This window comes from Felis catus, chromosome B2 (assembly GCF_018350175.1).
Source record: "Felis catus isolate Fca126 chromosome B2, F.catus_Fca126_mat1.0, whole genome shotgun sequence".
NCBI classification, from domain to species: Eukaryota; Metazoa; Chordata; class Mammalia; order Carnivora; family Felidae; genus Felis; species Felis catus.
In genome coordinates this window covers 12,390,254-12,406,525 of record NC_058372.1, presented here as the reverse complement: position 1 = coordinate 12,406,525, position 16,272 = coordinate 12,390,254, and the positions used below count along the sequence as shown (strand labels likewise).

At 44.3% G+C, this 16,272-nt stretch overlaps 1 protein-coding gene across 16 annotated transcripts in view; it reads right to left on the bottom strand.

The window, feature by feature from the left end:
* ATXN1 (ataxin 1) overlaps positions 1-16,272 on the bottom strand; it is a 415,607-nt gene that overhangs the window by 295,562 nt on the left and 103,773 nt on the right. For 14 of the 16 annotated variants that reach the window (XM_023253653.2, XM_023253654.2, XM_045057080.1 and 11 more), the window contains one exon: positions 9,517-9,638. The gene's annotated coding sequence lies outside the window, so the exon portion shown is untranslated. Of the gene's footprint in view, positions 1-9,516; positions 9,639-14,617; positions 14,813-16,272 lie in introns of all 16 variants that reach the window. The other 2 variants (XM_045057078.1, XM_045057082.1) reach the window with 1 other exon arrangement.

Sequence of the window (16,272 nt, the reverse complement as noted above, 5' to 3'; positions counted from 1 at the left end):
TTTTTTAAGCAATTAAAAATATATAATTAAAAATCAAATTAAGGACACTTTGAAAGTGGGGTGTTAGGGTGGCTAGGTCTCTGAGACAGAGTACTGTTAGCTCACTGCCTCTCCCAAGTGGATGAAGGCATTGCCAGGCAATCCCCATGGGGATGCTCACCAGGAAAAGAGAAAACCCTGTCCATTCCTGCAAAGTGGGCACAGCAGCAGGTGAGCTAACTCCTGATCTTTGGTACCAGTATTAGGCGTCAAGTGTTTACAAGTCCTGATTCAAACGCATTAAGCACATCTGATGTTTTGGAGAATCTTACTGAAGATTAATTTCATGGAGCAGATAACCACTCCAAACCTTGTCAAGCTGGGTTTTGGATTTGGGCTGCATTTACATAATGTGTGCCTGTAGGTTCACGGACCATGACCTTTGATTGTTGGACTTAAACTTCCCCTTTCAGTAAATGTCACTGCAAATTCCCGGCAGCATTTGAAAGCACATGCTGTCCGCCTGTTGCTAAGTGTTTTCTAGTATAATAAATTTGATGCCAATCAAATGGAAGAAGCAAAGTGCTTCCCTTAAATATCCAGGGTGCTTGCAACGTACTCACCCCCAGACTCTGTTTTACTGTGAAGGGTGACTTCACTCTGCGTGGTACCCAACACAGGATGCCGGGCTCTTCCAAGTGGATAATTTGATGGGCTCCTAGAAATGGCCACCTGCCAGCCGCATCATTTAGAAGGATACTGGTCCTGAAGAAGCTGAAAATAATTTCTTTCCCATCAACTTCTACCAAGTAGATTAGGTCCTTGTGGGCTTTCGTTTCTCTGAAATCAACAGAGTGCTAGCAAAGTGGCCTTAAACCAGTGGCGGGGGGGGGGGGGAAGCGTCGAACGGATTGGAAATCAGAAGTGGTTTGACAGGGAGGAGTGAAGACAGAGTACAGGCAAGGGGATCAGGACGTCCAGGATTCAAATCCCAGCTTTGGTTCCTGCAAGCTGTGTGACCGTCTTCAGCACCAATAACTCCTCCACCATGATAACGTATAATTTAAATGTAAAAGTCATACTCATTATTTTGTGAGGATCAGAGAAGAAACACGTACAGGCACAAAGGAAATAGTTTATTAACTCTCTCTTCTTAGCTTCCTCTTTAAAAGGGAAAATGTACCAGAAGGGCCTCCTAAGTTTTGTTGAGGAAGCTTTTAAAATAGACTCTGGGGCACCTGGGTGGCTCAGCCGGTTAAGCGGCCAACTTCAACTCAGGTCGTGATCTCGAGGTTCGGGAGTTCGAGCCCCGAGTCGGACTCTGCTGACAGTTCAGAGCGCCTGGAGCCTGCTTGGGATTCCTGTGTCTCCCTCTCTCTCTCTGCCCTTCCCCTGTTGGTGTTCTGTCTCTCAAAAAAATGAGTAATGGTAAAAAACAAATAAATAAAATAGACTCCACCAGTGTTTATGGGGTCTCCACCACGCTGAAGGTCCAGCGACACTCCTTGAGGGAACATGCGGCGGTGTGAGACCTGTCTTTAACTACGGGGAACTTCGAGGCTATCGGAGCAGGTGAGTAAATCGGTGCCAAGTCTGATCATGACCTTCTCCTGTTCCACAACCTTCAATGAATGGCTCTCCACCACTTAAGATCAAATTCCAACCCTGAGTATAGGGTTAAACCCACTGTTTTCACCTGTAAAATGGGGCTGTGTTGCAGGGAGTTGTAAAGCACACTCACAGAATCTGCTGTAAGGCAGCTGCTCCATTAAGAGTTCACACTAATCATTATTATTACCGTCTTTATTCAAGCAGCCCCGCTCCTCCCCAGTCTCTCATCGTTCTCTCTCACCCACCTCACACTGGGCCCGAGCCGGTCCACGATGTGCCCTCTTCCTTCTCCTCGCTTTCATTCCTCACCCTCCTACCATTCGGGATCCTAGCCATATTTCAAAGACTAGCTCCAAACCCCTCCGCCACGTCCTCACCACTTTATAGCTGGACCAGCCGTCTCATCCCTTTGCATTCCCACAGCGTTTTCTCACCCTCCCGGACCGCGCTCTGTCACACACTGCGCCTTCCCTAACAGAGCAAAGATGCATGAATTCAGTTGGGAGGAAGGCACCAAGAACAAAGGCTGGAAAATTTTTATTACAAACTGAGTAATAGTCTAACTGGATACCATGAAAGTAATAGGACCATAACGGCTAACGTTTTGTGCGTGCGTGTGTGTGTGTGTGTGTGTGTGTGTGTGTGTATTTAATGGAAGTGTAGTTGACGTACATTGATATACCAGTTTCAGGTACACATATTTCCTGGTGCATCTTCTAAACAGCCAAATGGTCAGGCTTTTAAATGAATACAAAGCAGGCATCTGGGCAGCTCAGTCGCTTAAACATCCAACCTTGGCTCAGGTCACGATCTCATGGTTCGTGAGTTCGAGCCCCAAGTTGGGCTCTCTGCTGTCGGCAAGGAGCCCACTTCAGATCCTCTGTCTCCCTCTCTCTCTGTCCCTCCCCCGCTCCCCCCCCAAAAATAAAGAGACATTAAAAAAATAAAATAAAAACAAATGAATGCAAGGCTCAGAACAGAAAAATAACAAATTCAGCAAAGGTTCTTCACTGTGCAGAACAGACGAAGATCAACTTCTAGGAGATGCTGCAAAGTGATACGGTATTTAAGGTTTTGTTAGTCGGTCAATCAGCATATGTTGTTGACTGATCAATTTCTAAATTCGTTATTCCAACAGTAGTTCAACGTTTGTCATAATTTCATGGGCAAGCAAACTGAAGGTCAGGTAGGAATATCACGCAGAAAAAGTGGCAAATCTTAAACTCAAATTCTCTATCCCGACTTACTGATGCTAACCAAAACATTAATAGGAAAAATATATATGGCATGTATAATATATATTATAAAACAATATACACTATTAAACAGCCTTCCCCTAATGTCAAAATATTGTTTAAAAAGATGGGTAACATGCCTCGCACATTGATCTCCATTAAATACCATTCTGAATTCCTTGCTCACAAGTGCAAATGATGGTTTTTTTAGTGGCATTTTTAACATGTGATATTAAAAAACCTCCTCCTCCCTTTGCAAAGGAACTTTTGAGGATGCCAAATTAATTTTGGAGATGACTTTTCATTTTGTTTCAGCCAAGATATTTTTTTCTCCTTTGCAATTTTAACCAAACAGAATTCTTAGAAACGAAAAAATAGTAACAAGTATATTTCTAGAGTAGAATAGCCTTTCAGAATTGAAAATGTTATATCAATCCTTTAATGTTACCCAGTCTTGGCTTTTTCAATCCCCTTCAGGAAAAAATACCACATATTCATATTATGTTGCCAATACTGGATGTGTCATTTCTGTGGATTTCTGATTTGGCCGATATGATTTTTTCATGACATAGAGCAGTAAAAAGCAATTTCTAGTAACTTCACAAATATGGCTCCTGAGGAGCTGAAGTGATTCTACCTGACGTTAGAATTTTCAAATACCAAAGATTCACTCTACTAGTTTACTTAAAATGGTGTGATGCCGAGTCTGGTGACTTTCGTAAAAATCGTTTAACCTAAAACATCAACTTTTTATAATTTTAACAACACCGTAATTAGCACTGAGATGATCTGAAACATTTTAAATCTTACTTGAAGGATTACTTGTCTATTTTTTTTTTAGTAGGTTTCACACCCTGCATGGAGACCAACCTGGAGCTTGACCTCACGACCCCCAGACCCAAGCTGAGATCAAGAGTCAGACTTCAACGACTCAGCCACCCAGGCACCCCCTACTTGTATACTTCTAAATGAGTTGTCTCTTTTTACCTTTGGTAAATATTTATTAAGCCATACTGTGCACAGGAATGGATTCACTACTTAGAATACAAGGTTTAAAATAGACCAATCTCCACCCTTGTGGGTCATCCACAGAGATGGCTGCAAAATCAAAGAACTGCCATCCACAGAGCTCACATAGGAAGAGAGGACATTCCCATCAGGCATCAGTGAATGATGTTCACTGGGTAGAGAAACAGAATTTCAGGCAGAAGAATCAACACGAAAAAGTCATGGCTGCTAAAGCACGCAGTATATTTAGAAAGGCAAGAAGTGTCATGTGGGGAGATGGGAGGGAGGGACGAGATTTCGATGGTGACTTGGTAATGAATTCCCAGGGATCTTGAATGTCATGCAGTTAAGTCACCATTTTATCTTGTAGGGAAAGGGAAGCTAACAAAATCCTTTAAATCTTTCCTTTTACTTCATCATATTCATTCATTGCGATGGAAAACACCAGAGGAGTATTATTTCTAAAGAAAAGTACCAACCGCTCTAATCCTACAAACATCTTAATTTTTGCTTTCCTTACTTCCAGGCTTTGTTGACAGGCACAGGCACACATGTCATCATGATTTTGTAATCAATGCGAATCGATGCGTAATCGATCATAAACACAAGTTTGAAGTCTGAGTTCGATCCTTAACATGAAAGGATCCATACTTGCGCAGGCTGTCAAGGGTTTTTAGGAATGAGAGTGATTCAACCAGACCCTTATCTTTGGGAAGGAAAGTCTCAAAACAGTAGGATGAATGGAATACAGGAAGAAAGACCTAAGGCAAATGTAGTCTCTGGGCAGTGCCTGCAGCGGTCGGGCAAGGGATGGTAACGACAGCAACAGAACAAGAGCAGAGGAATGGAGAAGAGTGGGAAGACCGTGAAGTAATAAGCAAGAGGTAAAACTCTAGCAGGTGGTCAAGGGCCGAAGCGTTGGAAGAGGGGATGGTGTCCAGCATCAATGACTGGCTGGTCGCTGATCCTGTTTCTTTAAAAACAAGGAACCCATAAAGGAAGACGGGGCAGAGACAGGAGGGGGTGTAGACTCAAGTTGGAGGTACCTATGACACCCAACCAGAGCCATCTGGGAGGAAGTTGGAAGCCAATGGTCTTAAACTCCAGGGAGGAAGAGAGAGCAACGTTAGTCATTAGAGCGGAATGGATAATGAAGCCACGATGTGATGATGCCTTCAGGGAAAGCATGTGCAGTAAGGAACTCTGATGAGTTTCTTTTCAGTTTTCACGCCAACCGTGTGCAAATGTGGCAGTTTAATCCTAATTTCTTTTGATGCACCGCAAACACCTCCTTTCAAAGCTTTCAAACTGTCACCAAGGAAGGGTACCTTCCAAGTTAATCACCATCTGTTTTGATGATGCCTATTATAAGGCAATTCACTGCATTTCCTGAACTGGTGTGGTTTCACTCAGTTATACAAAACCACATCGCTTCTCTGAAGGACTGGTACAATGAGCCCATGATAGTTATCAGCAAGAAGAGAGGGTTATAACACATCACCCGGAAGGCATGCTTAGTACTGCTTTACAGAGAACATCAGCTTGGGTGCATGACGGCTGTCTAACTTCTCTAGGCTAGAAAGCCTTTAAAGAGCTTTCCAGTGATGGTCTTCAGGGAGGGTACTGGACCGACTGTTCCCTATTTACATCTGCCTTGCAAACGCAGCGCCGATGATTGAGGAAGCCATTTGGAAAATCTGCAGTTCTCGAGAATGCCTCGTGGTAAACAACACAAGTGATGTAGTCAAACGTTCTTTTAGAACCAGCGCTCCTCTTTCCCAACCACGGATGACTACTCATCAGGAAAAATTCCACGCACTGTTAAGGACCTCCAAAATAGCAATGCCTTTGGTAGTTCACTAAAATTGTATGCCTTATAATTTCTTTAATTTTGCCCCTCGTCATTCCTCCACTTTAAAACCTTTAATGAAGTCTCAAGACACTGATGTCAACACCTGTATGTTTCTGTCCCGTGACCGACGGCCTGTGCACCTGGCTCCTGCATCACAGAGGCAGGCTTCACCCCCACTGAACCGGAAGAGGCTACAGAGAGGACATCTAGGCAGATTTTGACCAAGCACGTGAGCCAAAGCCTCTTTTGCTCTCAGCATTGCTCCGGAAACCTGGGCTCTCTTTTCTCCCCTTAGCTGAAAATGAGGAAAAAACCCCATTCCCAACCCATTCTGTTATACCTTCTTGCTCTCCAAACCCCCCATCAGCAAAATTATTCGGACACATGGGAGAAGACGCTTCCTGTCACTGCGCCTGAATGTGCCTTGCAACACAAACGCAATTCAAGACTGGCACAACTTCTCTTAAGTAACACTGCGTGTGACTAAGCAAGAGTGAAAACATACAAAAAGTTGCAAAAAAAAAAAAAAGGTTTGGGGCACCTGGGTGGCTCAGTCGGTTGAGCGTCCGACTCTTGATCTCGGCTCAGGTCACGATCTCACGGTTTTTGAGTTCAACCCTCACGTCGGGCTCTGCGCTGACAGCGTGGAGCCTTCTTGGGATTCTTCTCTCCCTCCCTCTCTACACCCCCTCTCAAAATAAGTAAATAAACCTTAAAACATATTAGAGAAAATGTTTAAAAAAATGTTTAATGGTAGTGGTTGTGTTAAATTTTTTTTAATGTTTTATTTATTTTTGAGATAGAGAGAGACAACATGAGCAGGGAATGGGCAGAGACAGAGGGAGACACAGAATCCGAAGCAGGCTCCAGGCTCCGAGCTGTCAGCACAGAGCCTGACGTGGGGCTCGAACTCGTCAATTGCGAGATCATGACCTGAGACGAAGTCGGATGCTCAACCCACTGAGCCACCCAGGCGCTCCCGTAGTGACTGTGTTCACAGCTGGTACATTTCCCGATTAGCCCACTGGTTCCCTTACAGGCTGGCTGGGCTTCCAAGAGCTCTTTGGTTGGGTTTCTGTCAGATCTCGTCCCAGGGCCGGACCCACCAGCAAGGGCATCAGGAGTTGCACTAGAAGCCAATCTCCTCTGCCAGGCTCGCCCTTGCTGGAGCAAGCGGAGAGGGGAAGGAGGGGGCCCGTGTCACCACGCGGTCTGTTGTCATCAGATTCAAATCCTGAATCTGCTGCTGGCACCGGGGCTGCTTTGATGTCTGTCCACTGCAGCTTAACTTTATTGCTTTCAGCAATGGGATCGCTCTCCTGCCACCAAAGTGGACAACCTCCGAGCCCCAACAGCTGAAAGAAATAGCATTCGAAACATACTGCCAAGGGCAGCAGGCGTGGCCTTGGGATCCGAGGATAAAGCCATCAAGGTCAGCCCAGCGCTGCTCCCACCTCAGCTCTGTCTCCTGCCCTGACACTCCGGTCCCTGTCCCCAGAGTTGACGTTACTGCTGGGCTGCACGTGGGCAGGGGCTGCTCCATGAATAGGGACAGGCAGGGTCACTGCGTGAAGAGGAGATATAAAAAGAAGGCTTCCGGAAGAGCCTCCGACCTAGGGGACTACACATTTAGCCAAAACGAGGTTTCTAAGGGTTCAGAGAATATGCAGACTTCACATCCCAAAAAGGCTAGGGCGACTGAAGAGCGAGTGCAACCATCACAGCAGGATGCTGTTTAGATCAGCAAGCAAATATGTCCTGGGTATCTGTGACGCGCTCAGATCTAGACCCTATGCCGCGCGTGAGGAGGTAGGTACAGGGGAGGATGAAGAGGTAAGCTCAGGCAGTTTTCACAAACCTCTGTGCGCTCAAGAGTTGTCTGCGGTGAGTTTCTCGGGCTCGACATCCCCAGAAATTCTGACTCATCGAGCCTGGTGTTGCTGAATCTGCTTTGTATGCCCAGGTGATTCTGCTGCAGGAGGTCCTGGGGCTAGACCACCTTTGAGGAACTGTGGGCTCGGATGTGATCCCTGCCCTCCAGCAGCCTGCAACCCAGATGGGGTGGCAGCAAACACCCACAAAGCAATAGGTAGCCATACATTTTTTTTTTTTTATGGTGCAAGTTCTAAATGTTATAGGAGCTCATAGAGGCCAGAGCATTCTGAGAAGGCTTTGTGAATGTGAGCCGGGCTCAGTGGTCAGGCAGGACCTGGAGAGAAAGAGACAGCCCCAGGCAGTCGTCTTAAACAAACTTCCCGACTCAGTGTGACACGGGGACCGTGGCACACAGTATTAGTGAAGAGAAAGACAGGAGTTAGAAGGCGGCCACCAAACAGGTAAATAGGCTTTATACGTTGAGTGCAGGGAGGAGACTGTCACCAGGAGAAAGAATCATAACACTGGCGTTTCCAGATAACACTGTGTTCACATTTTCATCCCACCACATTCATGTGGTTTCCTGCACTTCGTAATTTAACATTTGTCAGGGGGGGGAAAATGCTGTTATGAAACCCAAATAATGCACCACTCTGAAGCAGACAGCAGGCTGCTAACAAGAGTGATATGTGAGCATCATTTAAAGTGTCATTCAGAGCTCTGTTCAGAACAGGGATGTTCAGTAAGAAAGAAAAATAATCAATCCTGTTCAGCGTAAGACAAAGTTTGGGGCTTCGTGGGGTTCAGAGACTGGCAGATAACCCGTAAGATAGTGACAGCCAACAGAGAAGGAAGAGGGAGATCCACGACAGAAAAATAAAGGACGATATTACATCATACTATACTGTATTATATCACGTTGCATTACATTCATATAACAACGTGCCACGTTGTCTTTAATGCCGCAAGACATTACTAACCACAGACACCGCAAGGCCTCTCTGACCAAAGGGTTGGTTCGCAAGATCGTAGGGAGAAGGAGGGAGAAGGGCCCCCCCTCCACCAAGTGCCTGGCCCCTCTTCTCCACACTGGCCCGTCCAGCGAGCACCACCCCTGCCAAAGATCACTTGCCAAGGGTTCGCAACTGATTTGGCTGAGCGAGAACCCAAGGGTCTAATTATTTCATTAATTTCACTAGAGTCAGCTGTGGGATTTTAGAGCCGCAAGAGACCATGAAGGCGTGCACTGGCATTTTTACAGGTGACTCATTCCACGAGGACGAGTAAGTTGTCCAAGGTCACCAAGAGAGATGTGCAGAAGTAGCTTCCGTGTGAGGACCGTGCCCAAGAAGTACAACCAACGAGGCTGATCAACCTTCCTTGGAAAAACGACAATATTTTTGTGTCTCGTTGGGAACTTATCTGTTGTTTGCTAACAGTTTGGAGCATTTGAATTCCACCTCCAGACCAAGGCTGTCATTCAGGGCTCCACGTACGGTTTTTAAAAGGTGCTCAGTAATTATTTACTGAGCCAGACGGAAACTCCCAACACTTCTCACCTTGCCCATCCCGATACTCCACTACGGGGTAACAAATCTGCCTTCAGAGTGAATCGAGGGTCGCGGGTGTGCTTAATTCCTTATGCTCTCAGCTAAAAGGAATGTCTGGAAGGTGTAGTCTGTTGGTTGGTTGTGTGTACAGTTGTTTGTTTGTTTGTTTCGGTCTTCTCTAACCACAAATGCATTGTCCTCAGATCCCACTACTCTGCAAATTTCAGAAACACACTGAGTAAATTTAGTTGCTCTCTGGGCTTTTCATCAACAGTCTCTCAAACATCCTGTTGCTTGGGTTGTGGAGGAACAGCCGTGCCCTTAAAAAAAATGTCCTGAGCCACCAAATAAATGATGGTTGATGACATCTAAAGCTAACGAATGCCAAGTCCTTTGGAAGACTTACCCACAACCATTCGTGTTTCAAGACCATTCATACAGGCTGAAGTCCACTCTTTCTTCCTCATGGCCTGGGGAAGCAGTGCATCAGAGGCCTCAGAAGAAACTCTTCCATTTTGCTCCAGTATGCTACAGGAAAAGAAAACAAAACAAGTCAGAATGAAAAATGCCACTTCAAGCAGTTAGTTGATATTCAGGGGGAAATCCCTGACCTCTCTCAGATGTATTTTTTATAACCTCAAACAAGCATGTTCATGATCAGAACGAAGCTATCACACGACTGATCTACATATGGTACCCTGAAATACTAGAGGTGGGAAGGGAGAAGGGGGAAAGAAAACGGAACACCTGTCGGATAGGTAGCGTATTTTGAAAGCTGGGATATAAACCACCGGCAACGTGCTTGCAGAATTTCAAGTTTACTAACTGAAATAGATATATAAAGAAGGATTCCTTACGTTTAATAATTAGAGATAACTGATGGGCAGTTATCAAGGATAGAAAGGGGAGGAAGTTTCGTGTCAAATCAAAAGTCATCTGATTCTGCCCATTAAAGACTCAGAGTCACTGAGCCAACATTAACATCTTTAAACACAGGGCAGTTAGGACTGAACAACAACAACAAAAAAGAGACAGGGTCAGAAAGAGGAAACTTTCTATTTTGCACCGGAAACAGGTAATTTAATTGATGGGTGTTCATGCCGAGTCTCGATACAACTTGATCAAGAACTACCCCCCGCCCAAGCTGGAAAATGGCATTTACTTTACACGCTAAATATGAAACGAATGGTTAAAATGCGCATGCCTCTCTACCCCTCCTCAGAGGTGCCAACAAAGCATACACATGAGAACCGTGTGTGACAAGGTGGCTTCGGAGAGTCCTCTTCTGCCTTGTGACTTATAACAGTCACCTGTCACGGGGTTTTGTTCGAGCTCTTCCCATGCTCTAACAAGTCCCCCCCCCACTGCTGTTTTTTTTTTTGACATTGGCCATTTGAGCCTGGAAACGGCCTTCCAAAACCGTCCGCAGCCTTTTCTAGCCCTTTAGGAGCTCGTCCTCATCTGTTTTGCAAACACACAGCAAGACCACCATCCAGTTCTCTCACCAGGATGACTGCAACCCACTTGTGACTCCAAACTCCACGTGTTTGCAAAGGTCCTGCGGCCACTGCCAGGTCACTTTCCGATGACCCAGCTGTAAGAGAGCGGATATATACTTTCCTGCCTCACAAGGTGACTGCGTGAATTACCGATTCCTTGAGAGCCTTCTGAAGCCATTGCTTGATAAAATACTCAACGTGTTCGAAAAGACCTTTTGGGGGGAGGGGGTTGTGTCTGTCTGTGGTTAAATTCGTGTAGGCACTCAGAACTTTTGAGGAGGAAGAGAAAGCTGCTCTGGGGTAATGTTTAAACGAGCGAGCTGAGTTGAAGCCCATTATATTTTCAGTCTAGTTGGAAGAGTGACTGCCTGAAAATGGCAAAGTCTTTTTTATTTTCTTGATGCTATCAATACCCACCGAAAGTGGGGTTGTCACGATTTTTATTAGCCTCTAGAGCAGCTTTTTCATGCAATGTAACTCAGCTCCCACTCAAATGTGTAACAGCAACATATTGCTAACAAATCAACACAAGCCAGGAAGTTCAGAGCACGACAAACTGTCTTTAGCTTACCGTTTGGGTAAAAACAGAATTTGAAAGGGAAGAGGAGGATTTAGGCAAGCCCACTGCGAGTTATTGGTATCAATCTTCTTTTACTAAAAATAAATTACTGCCTTTCTTTCATTTGTTACCAGCTCTCCAGCTCGGTGGTTTCGACCTGGAGGGGTGTCTGTCGTCGAGTTCAAGATTCTTCCGCAAACGAAGCTGCCGGCCCAGGGAGGCCGAGAGCACACAGCACGTTCATCTGCGCCTTGACCAGACTCTGGGTGGAATCACTCGTGCCCACTGCTCACTGACTGCCACGTATGGTGTTGGTTCAAAGTTTACCAGAAGCTCTCTATTTTCTCTCGGCCCTCTTTCTCTCTCTTTCTCTGTGCTGTTTCTGCCTAAAGAAAGACATTCGCTTCTGGATTCTATCTTGGCACCAAGTGGTAGTAAAATCATCCAGGAGAGGAAGCACGGCTCCCTCATTAGCTCAGGGCCCTTCCTTGGCTGCCAGAGCCAAGGGGCAAGTCCACACGGGGCAAGTCACACGTCTTGTGGAGGAGGAAGAAAAAGGGAGGGACAAGGACGGATCTCAGTGACACGATTTCCCACTCTTATCTCTGTAGATGTGAAGGAGTTGAAGCAATTCCTTTTGTGATTTATAGTCGACCCTCAATGACACACCGTGCACCAGGTATGAGACCGTTTTTGTCAAAAGGAAACCACTGAACATTCCATCCACTTCCTTTCAAGCGAGAATTTCAACCTACTTCCATCTTCCAGCAAACTCTTCAGCAGGGCCACGAATGCCAATAACCAACAAAACACCACAAAACAACCAACCAACAAAACAGTTTAATCTCCTTTGCATACCCATTCTTGTTCGCCAGTGGAAGCTATAAACAGAGATAAGACCAAAAGTCTAGACAGAAGAAAAGAACACCAGGGGACTACAGCATTCACAGATACGCCTGCATGCTGAAAGTTACCTGGATAAACAAGGATCTCAATCCAGATGATATCCTTACAGGGTCTGAAATTCGATAAGCATTTTTGTGATAATTTTCTCAACAGCTCTAGGCAGCGACAGCAAAGTATATCAACACGTGTCAGAAACAGTGGCCTAAAAGCAACGAGGATTTTTTTTCCCCTTTCTTTTCATCTGAGTTTTGCAGCTAACTGGATTTTTCAATTTAAGTCACAATCTCCCAGGTAGAATTAGTTCCTTATCTCTCATATAAAGGGACACAAGTAACTAACTGTTCTCCATAATTAATTCCCAACTAGAATTCAAGTTGTTTTTATATGTATTTGAGTATCCCACATCAAATGAAATCTCTAAATTGTATCTTATAGGACCTGTTAGGAATATCACTATTCTAAAATTCAACAATTAGACTGCATGGGGAAAAAAACTACCAGGTTCGTGGTGGAATACCATGCCAGTGGGGAATGGGTGTTCTGTTCAATATATAGTGACAGGAAAATTAGCTCATTATTTGGAAAGAGTCAGATCCCCATCTAACATGACTCAGAAAATAGACTCCAGATAAATTAAGCAATTAAACATACAAATACATGCTTTCACATACATATGTATATGGGTATTTATTATACAAACATCATTTTATACAATTAAATACAGAAAAATAATTTTATAATCACAAGAGGCCTTGTAGGCCATTGCATAGACTTTTGCTTTTTTTACTCCAGGTGACAGGAGAAGACACTAGAGAATTGTGAATGGAGTAGTCTAATGATCTGCCTTATGTTTAAGGGATCATTCTGTCTGCTGTGAAGAACAGGCCCTAAGGGGACAATGCTGAAAGCAGGGAGCCCAGGTAGGCTACTGCGAAAATTCAGGTGAGACACCCAACACGTGGACTGGGGGAGGAGGTAGTGAGAACTGGTGAGATCCTGGATATATTTTGAAAGTCAAGTTGACAAGGGGTACAAGAGCAAGAAAAGAGTTAAGGAGGATAGTTCAAATTTTTGACCAGATCATCTATAAGAACAGAGTTGCCATTCACCAAACAGAAAAGATCGTGGCAAAAGCAGGTGCTGGGGACTCCATTTTTGCATGTTAGGTTTAAGATGCCTATTAGACATCCTTAGATACCAAGTAGATGGTAGGATACGGAAGTCTAAAATACCCTCCCCTTGAGTATGGATTGGATTGAGTCACTCTCGTCTAGCAAGCAGAGGCTGGCAAAGGCAACAGGTGCCATTTCCAAGATTAGGTGACTACACGACTGGCATCCATCTTGAATGTCCTCACACATTCTCTCCTGGGTCACCCACCAATGCCAGGCTGTGAGGCCAGCCTGTGGGGGGGGCCTTGTGGTCTGGTAGCATCTGTACGAATGAGCTTGGAGGCAGATCCCAACCTCACCCCCACCCCATCCTTCAGATGAGGCTGCAGCCTGGGCTAATTAATGGCTTGACTGCAACCTTATGGGGGCCCCAAGCCACAGACACGGATCAAAGATGTGCCTTGGCTCCTACTCACAGAAACTGTGAGATAGTAAGTATTTGTTATTTGAAACGCCCAAGTTGCAGGGCAATTTATAACACAGCAGTAGATAACTAATACAGTCATAATGTGTTAAGACGCTGTTCCACGAATTTTAGACGACTTTTTACAGTTGGAGAAACAGTTGCAAGGAAGTTACATCGCCTGCCCAACACCACACATAATGTGACGGAGGTGAGACTCCAACGCAGGCCATCTGACTCCAGAGCTGAAGCTCTCTGTGGATGCATGACCGGACCCCTCCAGGATAACCTTTTCCACCTCGTATGTGCATACCTAAAATATGACTCTCCCTTGCAGGAAGTGTTAACATCATAGAGTTTATATAAACAATGGCCAAGTGCATCTTTACCAAACTTCTTACCCTGTCACGTAGTTCTGTGATTCTATTTTCAATCTCCCAAATACCTTAACGATATATACTGAGCCGTCAAAGAAGATGGAAAGGTGGCCTCTTGCCATTTGAAGAGTAACCTCCATCTGGTTCTTCAATTTCAGTCTGGTTAATCTGGTTAATTTAACTATGAGAGAATTTCCAGCATAGTTTACAAAATGCTCTAATATAAATTCCGGTAGACTGAATGTCCTTTTGCACATTTAAAGACCTCTCGCTAAAACTGCTCAGTGCTAAGAAAACACCAAGACGCTGGATAAGACAGCCACGGTATTTCTGCCTGAATTTTTTTTCTTTTTTTTTACGGAATAAGGGACAATCAATTTTCAGTTGCCGATAGAGAGTCACCAAGGATTCAACAAATACTAAGTTTCTAAGTAGGAACTGGCAAGGCCAAAACATAAAGAACAAAAGCTTTTGAACCACATAATGTACAATAACTACCATCCTTTTAATGGTTACAACAAATTAAGACTTCTCCATTCTTCCCCCAACACAGACATGAAATACAGAAAGTGAAAGACGTGACCTCTGTACCTCTGTCTCATTACAAATTTAGAACGTCGCTGTTGTCAGAAAGGAACTGTTGCTGGTTATTGTAGCGTCCTTATTTTTTAGGAGGACAATGTCCATCAAGTGCAGCCAGGAACATGTTCCTCATCCACACTGTGGAAGCCTTTTCTCTTGTTTTAGCTGTTACAATTATGCCCACAACCAATGGGAACCAAAGAACTAGAAAGAAAGAATCATAAGAAATTAAAAAAACAAAAACAAAACACCTGCCATTTATAAACCTTTCTGTTACGAAGAGCGACTATGTTTTAGAAAGACATATGATGTATCAGCACAGGTGTGCGTATATATATATGTATATGTATATATGTGTGTGTGTATATATATATATATATATATATATACCTATATATATATATATCCATTTAAAAATACCAAACAGTAGCGACAGGTCCCCGGCTAGGCTGCAATTTGGACAATTTGTGTGGAAATGGCATGACTCTGTCTTGTGACACAAAGAGCAGATGCTACCGATTAACAGACAAAAATGTCTCAAAGACTTGTGCAAACGTATGAATTTGCATCGTGAAGTCAGCTTTGCCGATTATAAGCCAAATAGTATAAAGTGATGAAGGATGCGTGGTTTTTCTTTTTAAAAAGAGAGTCGGTGAGGGGCGCCTGGGTGGCGCAGTCGGTTGAGCGTCCGACTTCAGCCAGGTCACGATCTCGCGGTCCGTGAGTTCGAGCCCCGCGTCGGGCTCTGGGCTGATGGCTCAGAGCCTGGAGCCTGTTTCCGATTCTGTGTCTCCCTCTCTCTCTGCCCCTCCCCCGTTCATGCTCTGTCTCTCTCTGTCCCAAAAATAAAAATAAAAACGTTGAAAAAAAAAATTAAAAAAAAAAAAAAAGAGAGTTGGTGAGATCAATTAGTAAACTTTCATGGGCCTTCCTCTAAGTAACACATGGATTTGAAGGAAAGTACTTGATGAATCTTGCTTTTTATGTTTAAGAAATGGGGGAGAGGGTAGTATACGTCATGTATTGGCCGGTGTGTTCAATGGGATGACATATTCCATGGTGAAATGTCATGCTATGCTAAAAATAAAACCAGGACAAAAAGATTCAGGTACATTTGGGAAACACTTTTGAGGGGCTCTGGTGTATTGACATGTATTGTAAATCTCAGAGAAGCATGCATCTTGGCCCCAAACACATTTGACCACAGGACAATTTTCCCAGGAGACGTAAGCAACTGGCAGATACACACTGACCAAAATGCACCCTAGGACCCAATATGCCAAGCCAGTGGTTCTCAAACTTTTGGTCCCAAGTTCCCTTTGCACCCCTAAAATGTATTGAGGACCCCAAAGAGCTTTTAACGAGGCAGATGATATTGAACAATATCCGCTGTGTTACAAATTAAAACAGTTTTGAACTACGTTAAAATTCATTCATTTGCTACAAATGATAATAGACCCACTGCACGTTACATAAAATAGCGTCTCTTCATAAAAAGCAACTACATTTTCCAAGACAAAAAAGGTTATTAAGAAGAGTGACAATGATTTGAACTTCTGCAAATCTCTTTCATATCTGGCTTAACGGAGAAAAGTTAAGTTTTCAAATGTGCCTCTGCATTCAATTTCTTGTTCTATAGTGTTTGCTTGAAGTATAGGCTGGCT